The 21,759-nt window shown below is 43.2% G+C and overlaps 1 pseudogene and 2 gene segments (V, D, J or C); all 3 read left to right on the top strand.

Annotated features, from left to right (window-relative positions):
- LOC103229879 (immunoglobulin heavy constant alpha 2-like) overlaps positions 1–21,759 on the top strand; it is a 229,682-nt gene that overhangs the window by 54,323 nt on the left and 153,600 nt on the right.
- Positions 1–21,759, top strand: part of LOC103229933 (immunoglobulin heavy constant gamma 1-like) — a 90,473-nt gene that overhangs the window by 52,797 nt on the left and 15,917 nt on the right.
- Positions 14,014–14,923, top strand: LOC140710018 (V-type proton ATPase subunit G 1 pseudogene; annotated as a pseudogene).

Here is a 21,759-nt window from a genome sequence, read left to right as displayed (position 1 = left end):
CAGCAGTCAATTGCTCCTTCTGAAAGCAGGGTCCAAATATACAACAAGCAATGTGTGCAAGTGGAGAGACATAGAGGATTTTTTTTTTTTTTTTTTTTTGAGATGGAATTTCGCTCTTGTTGCCCAGGCTGGAGTGCAATGTCCTGATCTCGGCTCACTGCAACCTCCGTCTCCTGGGTTCAAGCAATTCTCCTGCCTCAGCCTCTTGAGTAACTGGGATTACAAGCATGCGCCACCACGCCTTGCTAATTTTGTGTTTTTAGTAAACATGGGGTTTCACCATGTTGGTCAGGCTGGTCTCGAACTCCGGACCTCAGGTGATCCGCCCACCTTGGCCTCCCAAAGTGCTGGGATTACAGGTGTGAGCCACCACGCCTTGCACAAAGTTGTAGGTCATCTGTGATTCACAAATGACAGGCTTCAAGAAGCTCTGGAACGTGCCAAACAAGGCACTGTGGGGTAGTTTGGCTCCATGTGACCTAAGAGAGGAAAATTCGTTGTCTTTGGGAACATTACACAATTCAGGTAACATATGTGCATATTCTCAAGGCAAATTTAAGGTCCTCATACTCAGTAAATCAACACGAGAGTAGCATTCGCAGATAATATTCAGAGTGACAGAAGCTTCTTCATACCTGACGTGGTGGAAAGACCACTGGATGACTGGACGCTGAGATGGGTGGTTGACAGTCTTGTCTCTGAAACACATGATTTGAGTTTTGAGATTGGATACTTGTTTTCCTCCAGCATCAGTTTTTTTCATCAGTAAAACAATAATAATAATGCTATTGATAACATGACAAAGTGCTAGCAGCCCTCACTCTCAGGGCCTCCTCAGCCTCAATGTCCACTCTGGTGGTGCTTGAGGGGCCCTTCAGCCTGCTGAGGCACCGTGGGAGCCCCTCTCTGGGTTGGCTGAGGCCGGAGCCCCCTCCCTCTGCTTGTCGGGAGGTGTGGAGGGAGAGGCGCAGGCGGGAACCGGGGCTACGCGCTGCACGCTCCGCGCTGGCAAGCCAGTGAGAGTTCTGGCGGGCGCGGGTGCGGGCGCGGGCTCTGGCTCGGTGGGCCCCACACACTGAGCGGCTGGTCAGCACCCCCGGCCCAGGGCAGTGAGGGGCTTAGCACCCGGGCCAGCAGCTGCGGAGCCAGCAGCTGCGGCGGTTGTGCTGGGTCCCCCAGCAGTGCCGGTCTGCCAGCGATGCACTCAAATTCTCGCCAGGTTTGGCCGCCTCCTGACGGGGCAGGGCTGGGGACCTACAGCCCGCCTTGTCGGAACTCCTCCCCCTGTGGTGGGCTCCTGCGCGGCCTGAGCCTCTCCCACGGGCGCCGCCCCCTGCTCTGTCGCGCCCAGTCCTGTCTACAGCCCAAGGGCTGAAGAGTGCAGGCGTGGCTCGGGAGTGGCGGGAAGCTCTGCCTGCAGCCCCGGTGCAGGACTCACTGGGTGAAGGGGCTCCTGAACTGGGTGGGGACTTGGAGAACTTTTATATCTACCCGGAGGATCATATATACACCAATCAGCACTCTGTGTCTAGCTCAGGGTTTGTAAATGCACCAATCAGCACTCTGTGTCTAGCTCAAGGATTGTAAATGCACCAATCAGCACTCTGTGTCTAGCTCAGGGTTTGTGAATACACCAATCAGCACTCTGTGTCTAGCTCAAGGTTCGTAAATACACCAATTGGTACTCTGTATCCACCTAACCTAGTGGAGACTTGCAGGACTAGCACTCTGTGTCTAGCTCAAGGATTGTAAATGCAACAATCAGCACTCTGTGTCTAACTCAAGGTTTGTAAATACACCAATCAGTACTCTGTGTATAGCTCAAAGTTTGTAAATACACCAATTGGTACTCTGTATCTAGCTAACTCTGTATCTAGCTATCTAGCTCTCTGTGACTCTGTCTAGCTCAAGGATTGTAAACGTACCAATCAGCACTCTGTCAAATCAGACCAATCAGCTCTCTGCAAAATGGACCAATCAGCAGGATGTAGGTGGGGCCAGATAAGGGAATAAAAGCAGGCTGTGGGAGCCAGCAGTGGCAACCGGCTGGGGTTGGCTTCCAGGTGGTGGAAGCTTAGTTTTTTTGCTCTTTGCAGTAAATCTTGCTGCTGCTCACTCTTTGGGTCGATTCTAACTTTATGAGCTGTAACACACCCTGTGAAGGTCTGCAGCTTCACTCCTGGAGCCAGTGAGACCACAAATCCACCGGGAATAATGGACAACTCCAGACGCGCGCTGCCTTTAAAAGCTGTAACACCACGAAGGTCTGCAGCTTCATTCCTGACAGTGAGACCATGAACCCAACAGAAGGAAGAAGCTCCAGACACATCTGAATGTCTGAAGGAACAAATTCCGGACACCCCATCTTTAGGAACTGTAACACTCACCTTGAGGGTCTGTGGCTTCATTCTTGAAGTCAGTGAGACCAAGAACCCACCAATTCCTGACAGACTATGACTGCACCAACATCATTAGGAAGATCACTTTAAATGGTGTATATAAAAGGCTCTGTCAACCTTAAAGCCAATACCCAATATACACTCATAGATATCAGCATATTACAGAAAAGTAGTATTTCTTTTGTGGTCAAGCATATCTGGATTCTAATCCCAATTCTACTAATTACTCCCTTATTTTTTGTGTGCTGTGATAATGTTTTTATCATTAAAATCTTGATAATATTTAGCTCGCCATGTTTTTCTGTAAATCATATGAGATAACATGCAAAGGACTTAGTGCAGCACCAAATGTGACTCTTCCAGCTCCTGTGGTTGTCGACTGCCCTGGGCGCTTCTGAGCCTGCAGACGCATCGCTCCAGCCTCTGCCTCTGCCTTCACGCAGTGTTCTCCCTATATCTGTGTCTCAATGTTTCTCTTCTTATAATGGCACTGACCATAGTGGATCTAGGACCCACTCTACTGTACAGTGGCCTCATGTTACCTTGATTACATCTGCCAAGTCCCTCTTTCCAAATAAGGCCACATTCTCAAGTTCTGGGTGGACATAAATTTGGGTGTGACTCTATTCAACTCAGTATACTCTCTCTTCCTGAGAAGAGCAGTTTGGACTCAAAGCTGTTCAGTGGGCAGATCAAGGGTGGGGGGTGTCTGCATGGTGGGGGTGGGAGGAGAGATGCAGGGGCCCAGAGTGGGAAGCCAGTGTGGAGTCCAGACTCGGAGCACCCACAGGAGCAGGAGTGGGCAGCCTCATGTGGAAAGTCAGATCTTAAGCGGGGTGAGAAGGGTTTCAGATGGGGAGGGAGTACAGACTAGAATGGAGGGGGTCCAGAATGGCAGAAGGGAAGAGAATACTGGCAGAGAGGGCAGATTGGTCACACAAGGGGATTGGTCAAGTAAGTAAATATACTGAAAAGAATAGAAAAGAGAGAAGATAGTTCCAAATACCAAAAGGGAGTGATGGTTTGGATCTGTGTCCCCACCCAAATCTCATGTCGAATTGTAATCCCCGGTGTTGGAGGTGGGGCCTGGTGGGAGGTGGTTGGATCACGGGGGCAGGTTCTCATGAATGGTTTAGCACCGTCCCCCTAGTGCTGTTTTCCTTAGAGTCCTCCTGAGATCTGGCTGTTTAAGAGCATGTGGCACCTCCCTGGTCTCCTTTTCTCCTGCTCTGGGCATGTAAGATGTGCCTGCTTCCCTTCACCTTCAACCATGATTTTAAGTTGCCTCAGGCCTCCCCAGAAGCCAGGCAGAAGCTACTATGCTTCCTGGATAGTTTGCAGAACCGTGAGTCAATTAAACCTCTTTTCTTCATAAATTACCCAGTCTCGGGTATTTATTTATAGCAGTTCAAGAACAGACTACAGAGAGAAACTGGCATGAATCCTATGGTACTGGAATGGAATTTGATCCAGTTTGAATACATGGTTTCTAACATAAATAGCCATTATACAGGAGCTGTCCTGATTTGTAGAAAACACACTAAAATATTTATGAAGGAGGAGGTGGCAGGTCAGAAAAATACTCTCTTGAATGATTCAGATAAAAATTCTTTGTACTTTTCTTGCAACTTCCAAATTTTGGCTGAAGCTAAAAAAATATTTTCAGACAAAACAGAATATTTGTTGCCAGAGGACACACACTAAAGGAACTACTTAAAGATAGCCTTAAGAAAGAAGGAAAATGATCCCAGAGGAAACCTCAGAGATGAAAAAAAGAATTGAAGAGTGTAAAGTACACAGGCGAGTACATTTTAAGAGTTATTAACTAATAACAATGATGAGGTAATGTCTAGTGAGGATAGAAAATTAAAACAATTTAGATACATAGCAATAACATGCAAGTAATGAAGGGCTAATAACACTGCCTCATCATATCTGAAAAGAAGATCAAAGAATTAGTGACAAATTTTTTGATAAATTAAACTAATAGAAAAAAAATGCAACTGTAAGAAAGTCTATCCAAAGGGAGGCAAGAAAAAAGGGATAAAGAAGACAAACAAGAACAGCATTATCTCACTTATTTGTGGAATCTAAAAAGAGCTGAGCTCATAGAAGTAGAGATTAGAATGGTGGTTACCAGAGGCTAGGGGTGGAGAGGGAGGGAATGGAGCATGGTTAGTCAAAGGGTATAAAGTCTCATAGACAAGAGGAATAAGTTCTGAGATCTATTGCATGACAGAGTGACTATACTCAATAATAATGTATATTTTGAGATAACTAAGGGAGTCAATTGAAAGGATCTCTCCACAAAAAATAAGTAAATGAGGTAACGGATATATTAATTAGCTTTATTCAATCATTCCACATTGTTTACATGTCCCAAAACATTGTGGCCAGGTGCGGGGGCTCACGCCTGTAATCCCAGCACTTTTGGAGGCCAAAGTAGGTGGATCACTTGAGGTCCGGAATTCAAGACTAGCCTGGCCAACATGGTGAAACCTAGTCTCCACTAAAAATACAAAAATCAGCTGGGCGTGGTGGTACATGCCTGTAATCCAAGCTACTTGGGAGGGTGAGGCAGGAGAATCACTTGAACCCGGGAGGCAGAGGTTGTAGTGAGCTGAGATGATGCCACTGCACTCTAGGCTGGGCAACAGAGCCAGACTCTGTCTCAAAGAAACAAACAAACAAACAAACAAAAAACATTGCATTGAACTCCATAAATGTATCTAATTATGATTTGTCAATTGAAAATTATATTAATTTTAAAACCACATGGCTAGACAGGAGATTTAGGCTCAAATATATCAGTATTTACATTAAATGTAAATGGTCTGGGAGTAATGTCACTGAAAATGGCAGCACCAAAAATGTGTCCTTTCACAAAAACAACAATTAAGCTGGCAAAAAACTGACAGAATTCATTTTTTCATAACTCTAGAATATAACCATATATTGAGGTGTTAACCATAAAATATTTGTCTATGACAATGTCCTGTAATGTGTTCCCTATGTTTTCTTCTAGTAGTTTCATAATTTTTAGTCTTATGTTTAAGTCTTTAATACATTTTAGTTGTTTTTTTATTATATCGGGACCTAGTTTTATTCTTCTGCATATGAATATCCAGTTTTCCTAGCATCATTTATTGAAGAGGCTGTCCTTTCCTAGCACTTTCATTGAAAATCACTAGGCTGTAAATATGCAGTTGTTTTGTTTCTAGATTTTCAATTCTGTTCCATTGGTCTGGGTCTGTTTTTATACCAATGTCATGCTGTTTTGTTTCCTATATCCTTGTGATAAAGGTAGTATGATGCGTCCAGCTTTATTCTTTTTCCTAAGGGTTGCTTTGGCTATTCAAGCTCTTTTTTTGGTTTCATACTAATTTTAGGATTGTTTTTCCATTTCTCTGAAAAAATGACATTGCCATTTTCATAGCGATTACATTGAATCTGTAGATTGCTTTGGATAGTATGGTCATTTTAACAATATTAATTCTTCCAATTTATGAGCCTGAAAGTTCTTTTGATTTGTTTGTGTTCTCTTCAATTTCTTTCATCAGTGTCTTGTAGTTTTCCTTGCAGAAGTCTTTCACCTTCTTGGTGAAATTCATTTATATGGATTTTTGTAGCTATTGTACATTGGATTGCCTTCTTGGTTACTTTCTCAGCTAGTTCATTATCAGGGTAGAGAAATACTACTGACTTTCATATATTGATTTTGTATCTTGCAACTTTACTAAATTTATTTGTCAGATCTAAGAGTTTTTGGTGGAGTCTTTGGGTTTTTTTCTGTTCAGCCAGAATATATCTTTTAAGTGGAAAGTTCTATCTGTTTACGTTCAAGGTTATTATTGACACATAAGGACTTATTTCTGTCATTTTGTTGGTTGTTTTCTTGTTGTTTTGTCTATCCTGTGTTCCTTTCTTTCTCTCTTATCCTTTATCATTGTGGCTTGGTGGTTCTCTGTAGTGGTGACATTTGAGTCTTTTCTCGTCCTCATTTTTTGTATTTGCTGTGCTGCTATAAGTTTTATACATTTATGTGTTTTCATGATGGTGGAGATAATCCTTTTGCTTCCAGGTATAGAACTCCCTTAAGCATTTCTTGTGAGGCCAATATAGTGGCGATGAATTTCCCCAGGCTCCAGTGGCTCACATAGATGCTGGCTGTGGTGGGCAGGATGGGGTGATCCCTTGACCCCTCCAGTAGCAGTAGCAGTGTGATGGGAGAGCCTGTCCTCAGAGCATGTGAAGTGCACAGTGGCCCTGCTATGGGGTCACTGCCCGAGGCATGTACTTCAGCCCTGGAAGCAGCAGCAACTTCATCATAGCTTATTTAATTCAGTGGACCAAGAGCATAAACACATGAGCTTCCTCTAATTATCTGCTCATTCTGTTTCCTAAGTTCTCAAGGACTTATGTGGACAGTCTTCCTGCACTTGCCAAAAACTCAGTTCATTCCGTTATAAATCTCAGTGCCTCTACCTGCTACAGACACAGAGCTCACCCCCTCAGTGGCACCCCTTCTGACCCAGAAGTGTCCTTGGGTGTCTTTGTGGCCTCTGCCATGGGTGCTGGGACACCATCGTGGGAGGTGGGAGGCAATGGGAGTCAGGAGGCTGCTCCTCTGGGAGGAGCTGCCTGCCAATCAAGATCCTGACTCTACTTCCACCCCATGTGACCAGGCCGCAGGGGCAGGGCTGAGTGGGCACTGCTGCTGCCCTGGTCACAAGATACCCTGGAGGTGAAGGAGGCCTTCCAATTCTAAAGATGTAGCTGCAGACTTGGGCAGTACAAATCCTGTCAAGACAGAACACCAAATTCCATCACCCACTCAGGCTTGAAGTTAAATGGGAGGGAGAGAGTCCCTGCAGGACCCTTTCTACAGTTGGGTGTTTGTCCCCCAAGACTTCATGTTGAAATTTGATCCCCAGTGTTGGAGACGGGGCCCAGTAGAAGGTGTTTGGATTTTGGCTGCAGATCCCTCATGAGTAGATTAATGCTCTCCTTTGAAGGTGAGTTCTCACTCTTACTCCTGCTAGAACTGGCTGTTGAAAAGAGCCTGGCATCTCCCCTCTCTCTTGCTTCCTCTCTCCCCATGTGATCTCTGCACATACCATGGTTCTTGTACAGCCTGCAGAACAATGAGCCAAATAAACCTCTTTTCTTTATAAATTACCCAGCTTCAGGAATTCCCTTATAGCAACTTAATGGACAAAGATGATGCCTGACAGCCACTCTCCCACATGCCTCCAGCAATGCTCTGTGGGTTTGCACCTCCAACTAAATCATTTAGGAAGGATTTAATGGAAGGACACCTTGCTGACACAGGTCTGGGCTTGGTGCAAGAGCCTCTGGGACACTGAGGCCTCCAGAGCCGGCCCCGGCAGAGTGAAGAGTAGCAGAATGTGCCACTTTCAAACAAGAATAATTTTGAGCTGAAGACAATTAAAAAGAAGCATACCCAAGAAGAAAATCTCTGCCCACTCCCTTTCTACCAGGAAAAGCAGAGGATTCTTAATCCTTGGAGACAACCGTAGATGCTTATCAGCCCAGAGAAGGCACTAGAGGAATCTACACAACAAACTAGCAAGTTATCTTCTGTTAGCTTCACCTATATATTTACTTCCCAGAATTTGCTGCCCTACAGGTTGAAAGCCCCTTTGCTTTGTCTTGCCAATTCTGTAAAAATGATTGCCCATTTGCTAAGATGCTCCGTAAGCTCACGTTCCAACCGCTCCTTTGAGTTCCTCATCTCTGACGGCTCCGGCATGGAGGCATAATGCACATGTTAGTAAACTTCTGTTTGTTTTTCTCTTGTTGATATGTTGTTAATCTAATTGACAAGACCCCAGTTAATGAACCTAAGATGGGTTGAAGGGGGGAAGATGTTTCTTCCCCTACAAAAGCAAGCACCGTTCCCACACTAGAGGAGGAGAGAGAGCCACTCTGAGATCTGCAGGAACAGAGGCTCCTTGGGCTGTCTGTTGAGGAAGGCAATAAGGTCCAGGCCACCCTGCAAGGAGACACCCAGCATCACCATTTAGCATCAGTATCTCCTCCCTCTGATCTCCTGCAGGCAGCCAGCCCACCCAAGGAGCTGACCCATCCAGCTCCCAAGGAGTGAGGCAGGCCAGAGTCCACTCCAAGGACAGAGGCTGTGGGGCACGTGGGGAGCCAGCCTGGAGGATGTTGGCAGAGCCAGGTGGGTCATGGCACCCACAGCCCGGGGACCCCAGCTGGAGAGAGACCCTGAGGGCCAGGCTTGTCAGAGCTGATAACAGAGGAGTTGTGATGACAGGGCTCATTGTCAGACACCATAGGCTATCAGGCTGTCAACCTGAGCAGACCCAAGTCTTCCCATCTGCAAGACAGCTCACCCCAGCTACCAGGGGTGGGCACCAGGAGGACAGGCCATTCTCATCTCCACCTGAGCTCCTTTAGTGCTCCTAGAACATTCTGATGCTGAAGAGGAGTGTGGAATCAGATAAAAACAATTCCTCTTGTAGCTTCCATGATGGGGTGGTAAAGTACAACTGGCTTTGTTCATTCATTTTGCATTGCTGTAGAGGAATACCTGAGGCTCGGTAACTTATAAAACAAAGAGGTTTATTTGGCTCAGGGTTTTGCAGGCCATAAAAGAACCCTCGTGCCAGCATCTGCTTCTCGTGAGGGCATCAGGGAGCTTACAACCATGGCAGAAGGTGATGAGGGAGAGAGCATGTGACATGGTGAGAGAGAGAGCAAGAGAGGGAAGGAGGAGATGCCAAGCTCTTTTAAACACCAGCGCTTGTGTGAACCAATAGAGCAAAACTCACTCATCACCAAGAGGATGGCAGCAAGCCATTCATGAGGGATCCATGGCATGACCCAAACATTTCCCACTAGGCCCCACCTCCAACATTGGGGATCACATTTCAACAGGAGATTTGGAGGGGACAAATATCCAAACCATGTCATTCCACACTGTCCCCACAAATGTCATGTCCCTCTCACATTGCAATATATAATCATCCCTTCCCAATAGTGCCCAAAAATCTCAACTTGCTCTAGCATCTACTCAATCAAAACTCCGAAGTTTCATCTGAGACTCAAGGCATGCTCCTACCTATGAGGCTGTACAATCAAAAACAAGTTGCTACTTCCAAGATACAGTGATGGTACAGGCATTGGGTAAACATTTCCATTCCAAAAGAGATAAATCAGCCCAAAAAGGGAGTGGGGAGAAGCAACAGGCCCCACACAATTCTGAGAGAAAAACATTAAACTAAAGCTCCAAAATAATCATTGACTCCATGTACTGCATCCAGGGCACACTGATGTGAGGAGCGGGCTCCCAAGGCCTTGGGCAGGTCAGCCCCCATGGCTTTGCAGAGTGCAGCCCACATGGCTGCTCTCATGGGTTGGAGTTGAGTGCCTGAATCTTTTCCAGGCTCTGGGTGCAAATTGCTGGTGGTTCTGCCATTCTTGCGTCTGGAAGGCAGCAGCCCCATTCCCAGAGCTCCACTAGGCATTGCCCCAGTGGGGACTCTGTGAAGGGGCTCCAACCCTACATTTTCCCTCCACATTGCCCTAGTGGAGGCTCTGTGAGAGAACTCCACCCCGTGGCAAGTTTCTGTCTGTGCTCCCAGGCTTTCTTTATTGTCTCTCTCTCTCTTTTTATTTTTATTTCAATAGTTTCAGGGAAACAGGTGGTTTTTTGTTACATAGATAAGTTCTTTCATGGTAATTTCTGAGATCTTGGCACACTCGTCACCCAAGCAGTGTACGCTGTACCCAGTATGTAATCTTTTATCCCTCACCTCCATCCTCCACTTGCCCTCAAGTATCCAAAGTCCATTACACCATTCTTATGCCTTTTTATCCTTATAGCTTAGCTCCCACTTATAAGTGAGAACACATGATGTTTGTTTTGCCATTCCTGAGTTACTTCACTTAGAATAATGGCCTCCAACTCCATCCAGGTTGCTGCAAATGCCATTATTTTATTCCTTTTTAAGGCTGAGTAGTATTCCACGGTGTATATATGCCACATCTTTTACCCACTCATTGGTCAATGGGCATTTAGGCAGGTTCCATATTTTTGCAATTGTAAGGAGTTGCAATTGCACTGCTGTAAATATGTGTGTGCAAGTGTCTTCTTCATATAATGACTTATTTTTTTCTGGATACCCAATAGTGGTGCTGCTGGATCAAATGGTTGTTCTACTTTTAGTTATTTAAGGAATCTCTATACTGTTTTCCAAAGTGGTTGTACTAGTTTACATTCCCAACCAGCAGTATAAAAGTGTTCCCTTTTCACCATATTCATGACAACATCTATCAGTTTTTAATTTTTAATTATAGTCATTCTTACAGGAGTGAGGTGGTATCTCATTGCAGTTTTAATCTGAATTTCCCAGAAAATTAGTGATGTTGAGCATTTCTTTATATGTTTGTTGGCCATTTGTATATCTTCTTTTGAGAATTGTCTATTCATGTCATTTGCCCACTTTTTGATGGTATTATTTGGTTTCTTATTGATTGTTTGAATTCCTTGTAGATTCTCGATATTAGTCCTTTATCAGGTGCATAGTTTGCAAATATTTTCTCTTATTCTGTGGGCTGTCTGTTTACTCTCTGATTATTCCTTTTGCTGTACAGAACCATTTTTGTCTGATTAGGTCACATTTATTTATTTATTTTTCTTTTTGTTGCACTTGCTTTTGGGTTCTTGATCATGAAGTCTTTGCCTAAGCCAACGTCTAGAAGAGTTTTACCACTGTTATCTTCTACAATTTTCATAGTTTCAGGTCTTAGATTTAAGCCTTTCATCCATCTTGAGTTGATTTTTGTATAAAGTGAGAGATGAGGATCCAGTTTCATTCTTCTACATATGACTTGCCAATTATCCCAGCACCATTTGTTGAATAGGGTGTCCTTTTCCCCACTTTACGTTTTTGTTTGCTTTGTCAAAGATCAGTTGGATGTAAGTATTTGACTTCATTTCTGGATGCTCTGTTCTGTTCCATTGGTCTAAGGCCTATTTTTATACCAGTACCATGCTGTTTTGATAACTATAGCCTTGTAGTATAGTATGAATTTCAGTAATGTAATGCCTCCAGATTTGTTTCCTTTGCTTAGTCTTGCTTTGGCTATGTGGAGTCTTTTTTGGTTCCAAATGAATTTTAGGATTGTTTTTTATATTTCTGTGAAGAATGATGGTGGCACTTTGATGGCAATTGCTTAAAATCTGTAGATTGCTTTTTGCAGTATGGTCATTTTCACAATATTGATTCTACCCATCCATGAGCATGGGATGTGTCTCCATTTGTTTGTGTCATTGATGATTGCTTTCAGCAGTGTTTTGTAGTTTTTCTTGTACAGATCTTTTACCTCCTTGGTTAGGTATACTCCTAAGTATTTTATTTTTTGCAGGTGTTGTAAAAGGGATTGAGTTCTTAATTTGTTTCTTAGCTTGGTCATTCTTGGTGTATAGCAGTGCTACTAGTTTATGTACCTTGATTTTGTATCCTGAAACTTTACTGAATTAATTTAACAGATCTAGAAGCTTTTTTGGATGAACTTTAGGTTTTCTAGGTATGCAATCATATCATCAGTGAACAGCGACAGTCTGACTTCCTCTTTACTGATTTGGATGGGCACCCAGACTTTCTTATACATCCTCTGAAATGTAGGTAGGAGCTGCCATGCCTCCTTCACTCTTGTATTCTGCAAACCTGTGGGCTTAGCACCATGTGGAAGCTACCAAGGCTTCCAGCTTGCACCTCTGGAGTGGAGCCTGAGCTGCACCTGGGACCCTTTGAGCCTTGGCTGAACCTGGAGCAGCAACCTTCCAAGATACCACAAGGAAGCAAGACCCCAGCCCTGGCCCCCATAACCATTTCATCCTCCTAGGCCTCTGGGCCTGTGATAGGAGAGACTGTCCAAAGACTTCTGAAATGCCTTCAAGACCTTTTTCTCATTGTCTTTGCTATTAGCACTTAGTTCCCTTTTAGTTAGGCTAATCTCTCTAGCAAGTGGTTGCTCCATAAGGCATTTGGGTCCCTTGCCTGAAAAGGCTCTTTTCTTCTCAACCTCATGGCCAGCCTGCAAATTTTCCAAATGTTTATCCTCTGCTTACCTTTTAATTATAAATACTAACTTTAAGTCATTTTTTACTCCCATATTTAATTTAGGCCATTTGAAGCAGCCAGGTTACTTCTTGGATGCTTTGCTGCTTAGAAATTTCTTCCACCAAATAACTTAGGTCATCACTGTTAATTTCAGCCTTTCACAAAGCCCTAGAACATGGACACAATACAGCCAAGCTCCTTGCTGGGGCATAACAGGCATCACCTTTACTCCAGTTCCCAATAAATTCCTCATTTCTACCTGAGACCTCATCAGCCTGGCCTTCACTGTCTGTATTTCTATCAGCACTTTGGTCACAACTATTTAACCAGTCTCTAAAAAGTTCCAAATTTCCCCTCATCTTCCTATCTTCTTCCTGGGCCCTCCAAACTCTTCCAACCTCTGCCCATTACCCAGTTCCAAAGCCACTTTCACATTTTCAGGTATCTTTATAGCAACACCCTACTCCTTGCTACCGATTTTCTGTTTTCATCCATTTTGCATTGCTATAAAAGAATATCTGAAGCAGATAATTTATAAAGAAAAAGAGTTTATTTGGCTCACTACAAACTGTACAAGAAGCATAATGCCAGTATCTCCATCTGGTGATGCCTCTGGAAGTTTACCATCAAGGCAGAAGGCAAAAAAGGAGCCAGCATAGGCCAGGCATGGTGGCTTACACATGTAATTCCAGCACTTTGGGAGGCCAAGGCAGATGGATCACTTGAGGTCAGGAGGGAGTTCGAGACTAGCTTGACCAACATGGGGAAGCCCCATCTCTACTAAAAGTGCAAAATTAGCTGGGTATGGTGGTGCATGCCTGTAGTCCCAGCTACTAGGGAGGCTGATGCAGGAGAATTGCTTGAACCCAGGAGACAGAGGTTGCAGTGAGTGAGCCGAGATCACACCATTGCAATCCAGCCTGAACAACAAGAGTGAAACTCCATCTCCAAAAAAAAAAAAAATAGGAGCCAGCAAGTCACATGGTGAGAATGGTGAGAGAGGGAGAAAGAGAGATAAGAAGGAGGCATCAGGCTTTTTTAAACAACCAGCTCTTGTATGAACTAATACAGTGAAAAATCACCCATCACCAAGGGGATGGCACCAAACCATTCATGAGAGATCTGCCCCCATGACCCAAACACCTCCCACTAGGCCCCATCTCCAACACTAGGGATCATATTTCAATATGGAATTTGGACGGGACAAACATCTAAATCATATCAGGAACTCCATATTATTGCTCACCCCCAAATCTCTAGGGGTGACATTGAGTGACATGTATGGTACTGAAAGATACTTGTTTAGGCTCTCCCAGTGAAGCCCAAGCGCCCTCAGGTACAGGGCTGGGAGGCCCAATCACACCAGCTGAGCCCAGGACTTGTCTGAGGCTGCCACAGCATTACAAGATAGCAGGCCTAGAACTGGGTTAAACAAGACCAGGCCACTTTGTGCATGTTGCCAAAAAAAAACTGAAGAATCAGAAGTGAGCAGTAAGTTTTCAGTGAACCCAGGGGTCACAAGTAGCAAAAATGTGGAATTCAGTAAGGGGTAGAGGCTGGAAGAGTTCTGAGGTATGTGTTAGAAAAAGCTTAGGTTTCTTTGAAGACTATTGGAAGAAATTTGGACATTAAAGGTGATCCCGATGGGGGCTCAGAAAGAGAGGTGAGCTGTAGAGAAAACATCTGTCATCTTAGAGAATACATGAATTGTCACAAACAAAATGTTGCTAGAAATGTGAATGTTAAAGGTGCCTCTGATGAGGCTCCAGACAGAAGTGAGGAACGTGTTATCGAAAACTAGAAGAAAGGTGACCCTTGTTATAAAGTGGCAAAGCACTTGGCTGAACTGTCTTCTCCTGTCTTGTGGAAAGTAGAAATTATACATGATGAACTTAGACGTTTAGCTGAGGAAGTTCCTGAGAAAATTGTTGAAGGCATTCCTGATTTCTCCTTGCAGCTTACAGTAAAATGTGAGAAGAGAGAGACCAGCTGAAGAGGGAAGTGCTGAGGTGGCTGGGTCAGCTGACCCAAGGGCCCTTCGAGCGGATGTAGGCTGCTCACCTCGGTCTCAGAGTCACCATGGCCGTGGCCAGTCAGTCACAGGCGATCCAGCAGCTGCTGCAGGCTGAGAAGCAGGCTACCAAGAAGGTGTCCTGGGCCCACAGGCAAAAGAACCAGAGGCTGAAGCAGCCCAAAGAAGCAGCTCAGGCTGAAATCGAACAGCACTGCCTGCAGAAGGAGAAACAGTTCAAGGCCAAGGAAGCTGCAGCACTAGGATCTCACAGACCCAGGATGACCATCCTCCAGACCTACTTCCAGCAGAGCAGGGAAGAAGTCTTAGATCAACTTTTGGCCTTTGTCTGCGGCATCCTGCCAGAAATCCCTGAAAACTATCACATAAATGGATAAGAAAAGAGAAGCACCTCTTCCATGGATTGGCATTTTAGATGCCCTCATGGAATAAGAAGCTCTAGTTATATTCTTAGAAGAAGACATTAACTTATTATATAGTAGGTCCATTCACTTTTTGGAGAGAAGCAAAACTAGTTTCTTCGTACAGACTTAGAATTTATCTAGGCTGGGCATGGTGGTTCACGCCTGTAATCCCAGCACTTTCGGGAGCCAAGGCGGGCAGATGGCTTGAGCTCAGGGGTTTGAGACCAGCCTGAACCACATAGGGATATCGTGTCTCGACAAGAAAATATAAAAATTAGCCAGATTTGGTGGTACACGCCTATAGTCCTAGCTACTTGGAAGGGTGAGGCAGGAGGATCACTTGGGCCCAGAAGACAGAGGTTATAGTGAGCCAAGATCATGCCACTGCACTCCAGCCTGGGTGCTAGAGTGAGACCCTGTCTCAAATAAAACTTATCTAAAGATTTCATCTTTTTACCTCATGTTTCTTAGGAATATAATGGGTAAATATTGTCTATTTTATTATGCCATTTGGCTCAAGCTATATACATATATACATACATATATGTATATGTACACAAATATATATATCACTGTTGACTTTTTCTTTCTTATATCAAGTTTAAAAGAAAAAACAAAACAAAGCAAGCCTTTAAAGAAAAGAAGGAATTAAATCATTTTCTCCTTAATGCTTTTTTGAAGGTCAGGGGCTTTATCTATGAAAAAGTAGTAGTTTTCGTAACCTGTGTGAAGCATCAGCCAGCCTTAAAGTAGTCCATTCCTGCTAATAACTAGAACAGTGAATACCACTAGTATAACTGCTTCAGCTTCTTAATCAAAATTACTAGATGATAGAATTCAAGAACTTGTTACATCTTATTACTCAGTGTACTAATAATCATTTAAAAGTAAAGACTGGCATGCAAAAAAAAAAAAAAAAAAATGAGACCAGACAAAATAAAGAAAGAGAGACTTTGAGATCAGAGCCACAAGTGAGGAGGCTGTTGGGGCTGCTGTGGCCACCATGGCCCAGAGCGTGGGGCCACCCCAGTGGGCCTGGAAGATGGAACATTAACTGAGGAGGATGAATCTTGAGCCTTAAATCTAATAAAGGGCCAACTAGAAGCCCCTAGTGCTCATCATCCTCATAAAGACAGCCAGAACGGTGAGTACACAACTCTATTTTAATGAAAATAACTGCGGGAGAGCACTGAGTGCATCAGAGGAGTAACAGAAACCCTGATATGCACAGAGATGTGGGCTGGCCACATAGACAACAGAAGGAAACGCACGGCCTCCACCACTCCTTCGCCCAACCAGGATTATCTGGGAATCCGGAGGAACTTCTGACATGAGGAGGTAAGCAAGAGGATCCCAGCGGCACCCACTAACACCCTGGACACCTGCAGACCTCGCCACTGCGGTCCCCTGCAGTTTGCACTAGAGGGAGTTGCCGGGAGGCCACACAGCTGTGCTCCTCAAAAAAGGTGCTCACACCGTACCCCACTCTCACATGGCTAGTGCTTCACTACACTGGAAAAGGAACTATGGTTGGAGTGTGTCTCACTCGAGGAGTCAGTAGCCACAGCTCCCCTTCATCCCTGAAGCTAAGCTGCCACTGAACAACCCAGACTAGTGGCCCGATGTCTCCAAGTCAAGGTATGGGCATCTACTAAACCCTTCCTCCCAGAGTCAAGTGGATCAGCTCCACCCACCCCTCCCCCGACCCTTTGAGTTGAAGCTAAAGCAGTTTCTTGCCTCCTAGCAAAACAAGACTTTGGCCATGCAGAGGAATCATGCCTTTCTAGTGTCTACATTGAAGCATCACCCTGCATCCCTGGAAATAATGCCTTGGCCACCCAGAAGGTCACACGCTGCAGTACCTAGGCTGAAGCAGCAACCTGTATCCTACGGAAATGGTGCCTGGAACACTCAGAACAATCACACCCACTGATACGTAAATGCAGGCCTTTCCTTACAGTGGAGAAGGCCTGAGCTGAAGCCACACATCACCCTCTAGGGAATCAGTGCCCTGGCTTAAGCTGAGCAGCAGCACATCCCAAGGCTGAGCTGATACAACACCCTATGTCCCAGGGAAACAGAGCAGTGGCTAAGCTGAGACATCTCACCTGACAGGGCAAACAACTGTAGTGCCCTGCTTCCCTGGAGCTTGCCTAGGCCCCTAGAGTCTGAGCTGCTGAGGCACCTTCTCCCTGGGAAGTAGAATCAGCACTGTGCTGTTCCCTGCCTGCCCCCTACCAAGGCCCAAATTACAGCTATGCTCTGCCATCCTGGGATACCTGCTGCCACTGTACCTGGTCTCACAGAGTCTGGGATCCTGCTGAGCCCCACCATCCTAGGGTCTACAGTCAATACCACACAGTGCCTCATCCCCTGGGACCAAAGTTTACATTGTGCCCTATTGGTTCAGTTTCTCAAATTGCAGCCATCCCTTATTCCCCAGGTCCACACCCCCAGAACACCCCTTCTTTCCCAGAGTTGGACCAATGATGCACCCCCCAGGAATAGACTCACAGCTGTAACCTGACCCCTTGAGCAAAAACTGTTAAGGGGTGCCTCAAAGTCACAGATCCTAGCACTGTGAGCAACCTAATCCAACCTTGCCACAGAAACTGAACCTACACCCCAAGACCCAGGTGCCACAGCAGATTCTTGAAACCAGGAGACTAGGACCCCAGCTGCACAGCTACTCTAATTTTCTGCACCTGGAACCCAGCACCATTGCAGCTGCACACTGGTCACATTAGACCTGCCACCAAGAGAGAGCCCCTTGACTAAGTCTCCTCATTGTGGGGAAACAAGAAGAGGAGGACTTCAAAAGCCCTGGACACTGAGTACATTAAAAATCTATGCCACCGCTACATCCACAGCCTAGGCCACTGAAGTGCCCACAGTTACTGCTGAAGCTGAATGCAGTTGAAGAAGATGCACGGAGGCAATGCCACTGCACCTATTCAGAAACAGAGTCATCACACTTTCCCAACCAAAACACTAAACCCAACTGCAGGTGAAATTCTTTTTCTAAAATCCCACTCTTGAAAGTTTGGAAGAGGTGACTGTTTCGCCAGATGCACAGACATCCATGCAGGAACACAATAAACATGAGAAAGCAAGGAGATATGACACCACCAAAGGAACATGACCCTCATTAATAGACCTCAATGAAAAAGAAAACAATGTATTGCTGGAAAAAGAATTCAAAATAATGATCTTCAGATAACTCAATAAGATACAAGGAAACAGATAAACAATTCAATGAATTCAGGAAAGTAATTTATAGTATGAATCAAAAACTCAACAGAGATAGAAATAAAAAAGAACCAAACTAAAATTCTGCAGGTGAAGAATTCAATGAATAAAATTTAAAAATACAGTGATGAGCTTCAACAGCAGATTTGATCAAGCAGAAGAAAGGAAGAGATAGATCCCAATACAATAGTAGTTGAGAACTTAACACCACTTTCAGCACTGAACAGATAATCTAGACAGAAAGTCAACAAAGAAGCATTCAATTTAAAAAGCACTTTAGACCAAATGCATCTGACAGATATTTACACAACATTTCATCCAACAGCTGTGAAATACACATTCTTTTCATCAGCACATCAGAACATTCTCTAGGATAGACCATGTGGTAAGTCACAAAACAAGTCTCAACAAATTTAAAAGAACTAAAATTATATCAAATATCATTTATGACCACAATAAAACTCAAAATCAATAAAAGGAACTTTTCAGACTGTACAAAGACATGGGAAATTAAACAATATACTCCTGAATGACCAATAGGAATTAAGAAGGGAATTTTAGAATGTCAACAAAGAAAATGAAAATAGAAATGCAAAGTACTAGAATTTATAAGATACAGCAAAAAGCAGCATTAAGATGGAAGTTTATGGCAATAAATATCTACACAAAAAATAGAGAGATTTCAAATAAATCTCATCATTGAAAATGCATGTCAAGGAACTAGGAAATCAAGAACAAACCAAACCCAAAATTAGCAGAAAGAAAGAATAAAGATCAGAGCAGAAATAAATGAAATTCAGACTAAAAAAGAAAGATCAACAAAAGGAAAAATTGAATTTTTCAAAAGGTAAACAAAAATGACAAATAATTAGCTAGACTAAACAAAAAAGACCCAAGTGAATGAAATCAGAAATCAAAAAAGAACATTACAACTCATACCACAGAAACACAAAGGATCATTAGAGACTGTACACCAACAGATTAGAAAACCTAGCATAAACAGACCGTATACCAACAGATTAGAAAACCTAGAAACAGGTATATTTCTGGACAATACAACCTACCAAGACTGAACCAAGAAGAAATAGAAAGTCTGAACAAACCAGTCATGAGCATTGAGATTGAATCTGTAATAAAAAGCTCCCATCAAAGGAAAGCCCAAAGAAATTCCTATTGAAATACTAATGACATCCCAATCAAAATGTCAATTCGACTGTAACCCAATGGCTTCACTGGGGAATTCTACCAAACACTAAAAATACTAATACATATTCTTCTGAAAAATCTTCCAGAAAATTGAAGAGGAGGGAATTCTTCTAAATTCCTTGTACGAGGCCACTATTATGGTGATTATGATTATGATTATGACTATGTGATTATTATTATGATTCCAAAACCAGACAAGGACACACAAAAAAAGAAAACTATAGGCTAATTACTCTGATGAAGATAATAGGTGAAAACCTTAAACCAAATACTAGCAAATTGAATCCAGCAGCACATTAAAAACATATTTACCATGATCAAGTGAGATTTATCCCAGGAATGCAAGGATGATTCAACATATGCAAATCACATCAACAGAATGAAGGACAAAAACCATATTATCATCATAACAGACACAGAAAAAGTATTTGATAAAATCCAATGTCCCTTCATAAAAATTCTCAGCAAATTAGGTATGGAAGGAGTATACCTCAACACAATAAGAGCTATATGTGACAAACCCATAGCCAACATCATACTGAACATGCAAGAGTTGAAGGCTTTTCTCTAAATTCTGGAGCAAGTCAATGATACCAGGCCAGATGCAGTGGCTTATGCCTCTAATTCCAGCACTTTGGGAGGCCAAGGCAGGAGGATCACTTGAGCAGGAGGAAATAATCAACAGAGTGAAAAGACAATCTACAGAATGTTAGAAAATATTTGCAAACTCTCCATCCAACAAGGGATATTCTAAATATTTAGAAGATATTAGAAACTCAAACAACTAAACAGAAAAAAAACAAATATTTTTATTAAAAATAGACAAATGAAAAAATATTTAAAAATTTTTAAAATCAAAAAAGGAACTGAATAGACATCTCTAAAAGGAAGATATATGAATGGCCAACAGACATATGAGAAAATGCTCAGCATTACTAAACATAAGCAAAAAGCAAATCGAAAACACAATAAGATATAATCTCTCCCCAGTTAGAATGGCTATTATTAAAAAGACAAAAAAAAAAAAAAAAAAAAAAAAAAAAACTGCTGTCAAAGATTCAGAGAAAGGGGAACTTGAATGCACTATCGGTTGAAATCTTGCCTTTGAAATTAGCACAGCCATTGAAAAACAGTAAAGAGCTTCCTCAAAAAATGGAAATGAGTACTGTCCCATGATCCAGCCATCCTCTACTGGGTATTTATTTATTTAATTTTTTTTTTTTTTTTTTTTTTTTTGAGACGGAGTCTCGCTCTGTCGCCTAGGCTGGAGTGCAGTGGCCGGATTTCAGCTCACTGCAAGCTCCGCCTCCCAGGTTCATGCCATTCTCCTGCCTCAGCCTCCCTCTACTGGGTATTTATCCAAAGGAAAGGAAATCTATGTCAAAGAGATATCTGCACTCCATGTTCACTGCAGTACTATTCACAATGCCAGTGTTGGAATCAACCTACATGTCCATCAACAGATGAATGCGTAAAGAAAATGTAGTGTTTATACACACACACACACACACACACACACACACACACACACAGAAGAATTCTATTCAGCCATGAAAAGGAATGAAATCTTGTCATTTGAGGCAACATGGATGAGCTTGGAGGATATGTTAAGTGAAATAAAGCTAGACACAGACAGTCAAATATCACATGTTCTCACTCATATATGGAAGCCAAATAAGTTGATCTCATAGAAATAGGGAGTAGAATAGTGGTAACCAGAGGCTGGGAATGGGACTGGATGGGGATAGCTAGAGGTTGGTTAATAAATACAAAATTACAGTCAGCTAGGCAGAATAGGTCCAGGTGTTCTCTAACTCCATAGGGTGACTATAACTAACAACAATTTATTGTATATTTTCATATGGCTAGAAGAGCAGATTTTGAATGTTCCCAGCACAAAGAAGTGATAAACGTTTGAGGTGATGGATATGCTAATTGTTGCAGGAAGTCAGGGACCCCGAATGGAGGGACCAGCTGGAGCCGCAGCAGAGGAACATAAATTGTGAAGATTTCATGGACATTTATCAGTTCCCAAATAATACTTTTATAATTTCTTATGCCTGTCTTTACTTTAATCTCTTAATCCTGTTATCTTCATAAGCTGAGGCTGTACGTCACTTCAGGGCCACTGTGATAACTGTGTTAACTGTACAAATGGATTGTAAAACATGTGCGTTTGAACAATATGAAATCAGTGCACCTTGAAAAAGAACAGAATAACAGTGATTTTTAGGTAACAAGGGAAGACAACCATAAGGTCTATCTGCCTGTGGGGTCAGGCAAAAGGAGCCATATATTTCTTCTTGCAGAGAGCCTATAAATGGTTGTGCAAGTAGGGAAGATATCACTAAACT

Source organism: Chlorocebus sabaeus, chromosome 24 (genome assembly GCF_047675955.1).
Source record: "Chlorocebus sabaeus isolate Y175 chromosome 24, mChlSab1.0.hap1, whole genome shotgun sequence".
Lineage (NCBI taxonomy): Eukaryota > Metazoa > Chordata > Mammalia > Primates > Cercopithecidae > Chlorocebus > Chlorocebus sabaeus.
Note: the sequence above shows the minus strand (reverse complement) of the source record. Positions and strands in the feature narration are given on the sequence as shown.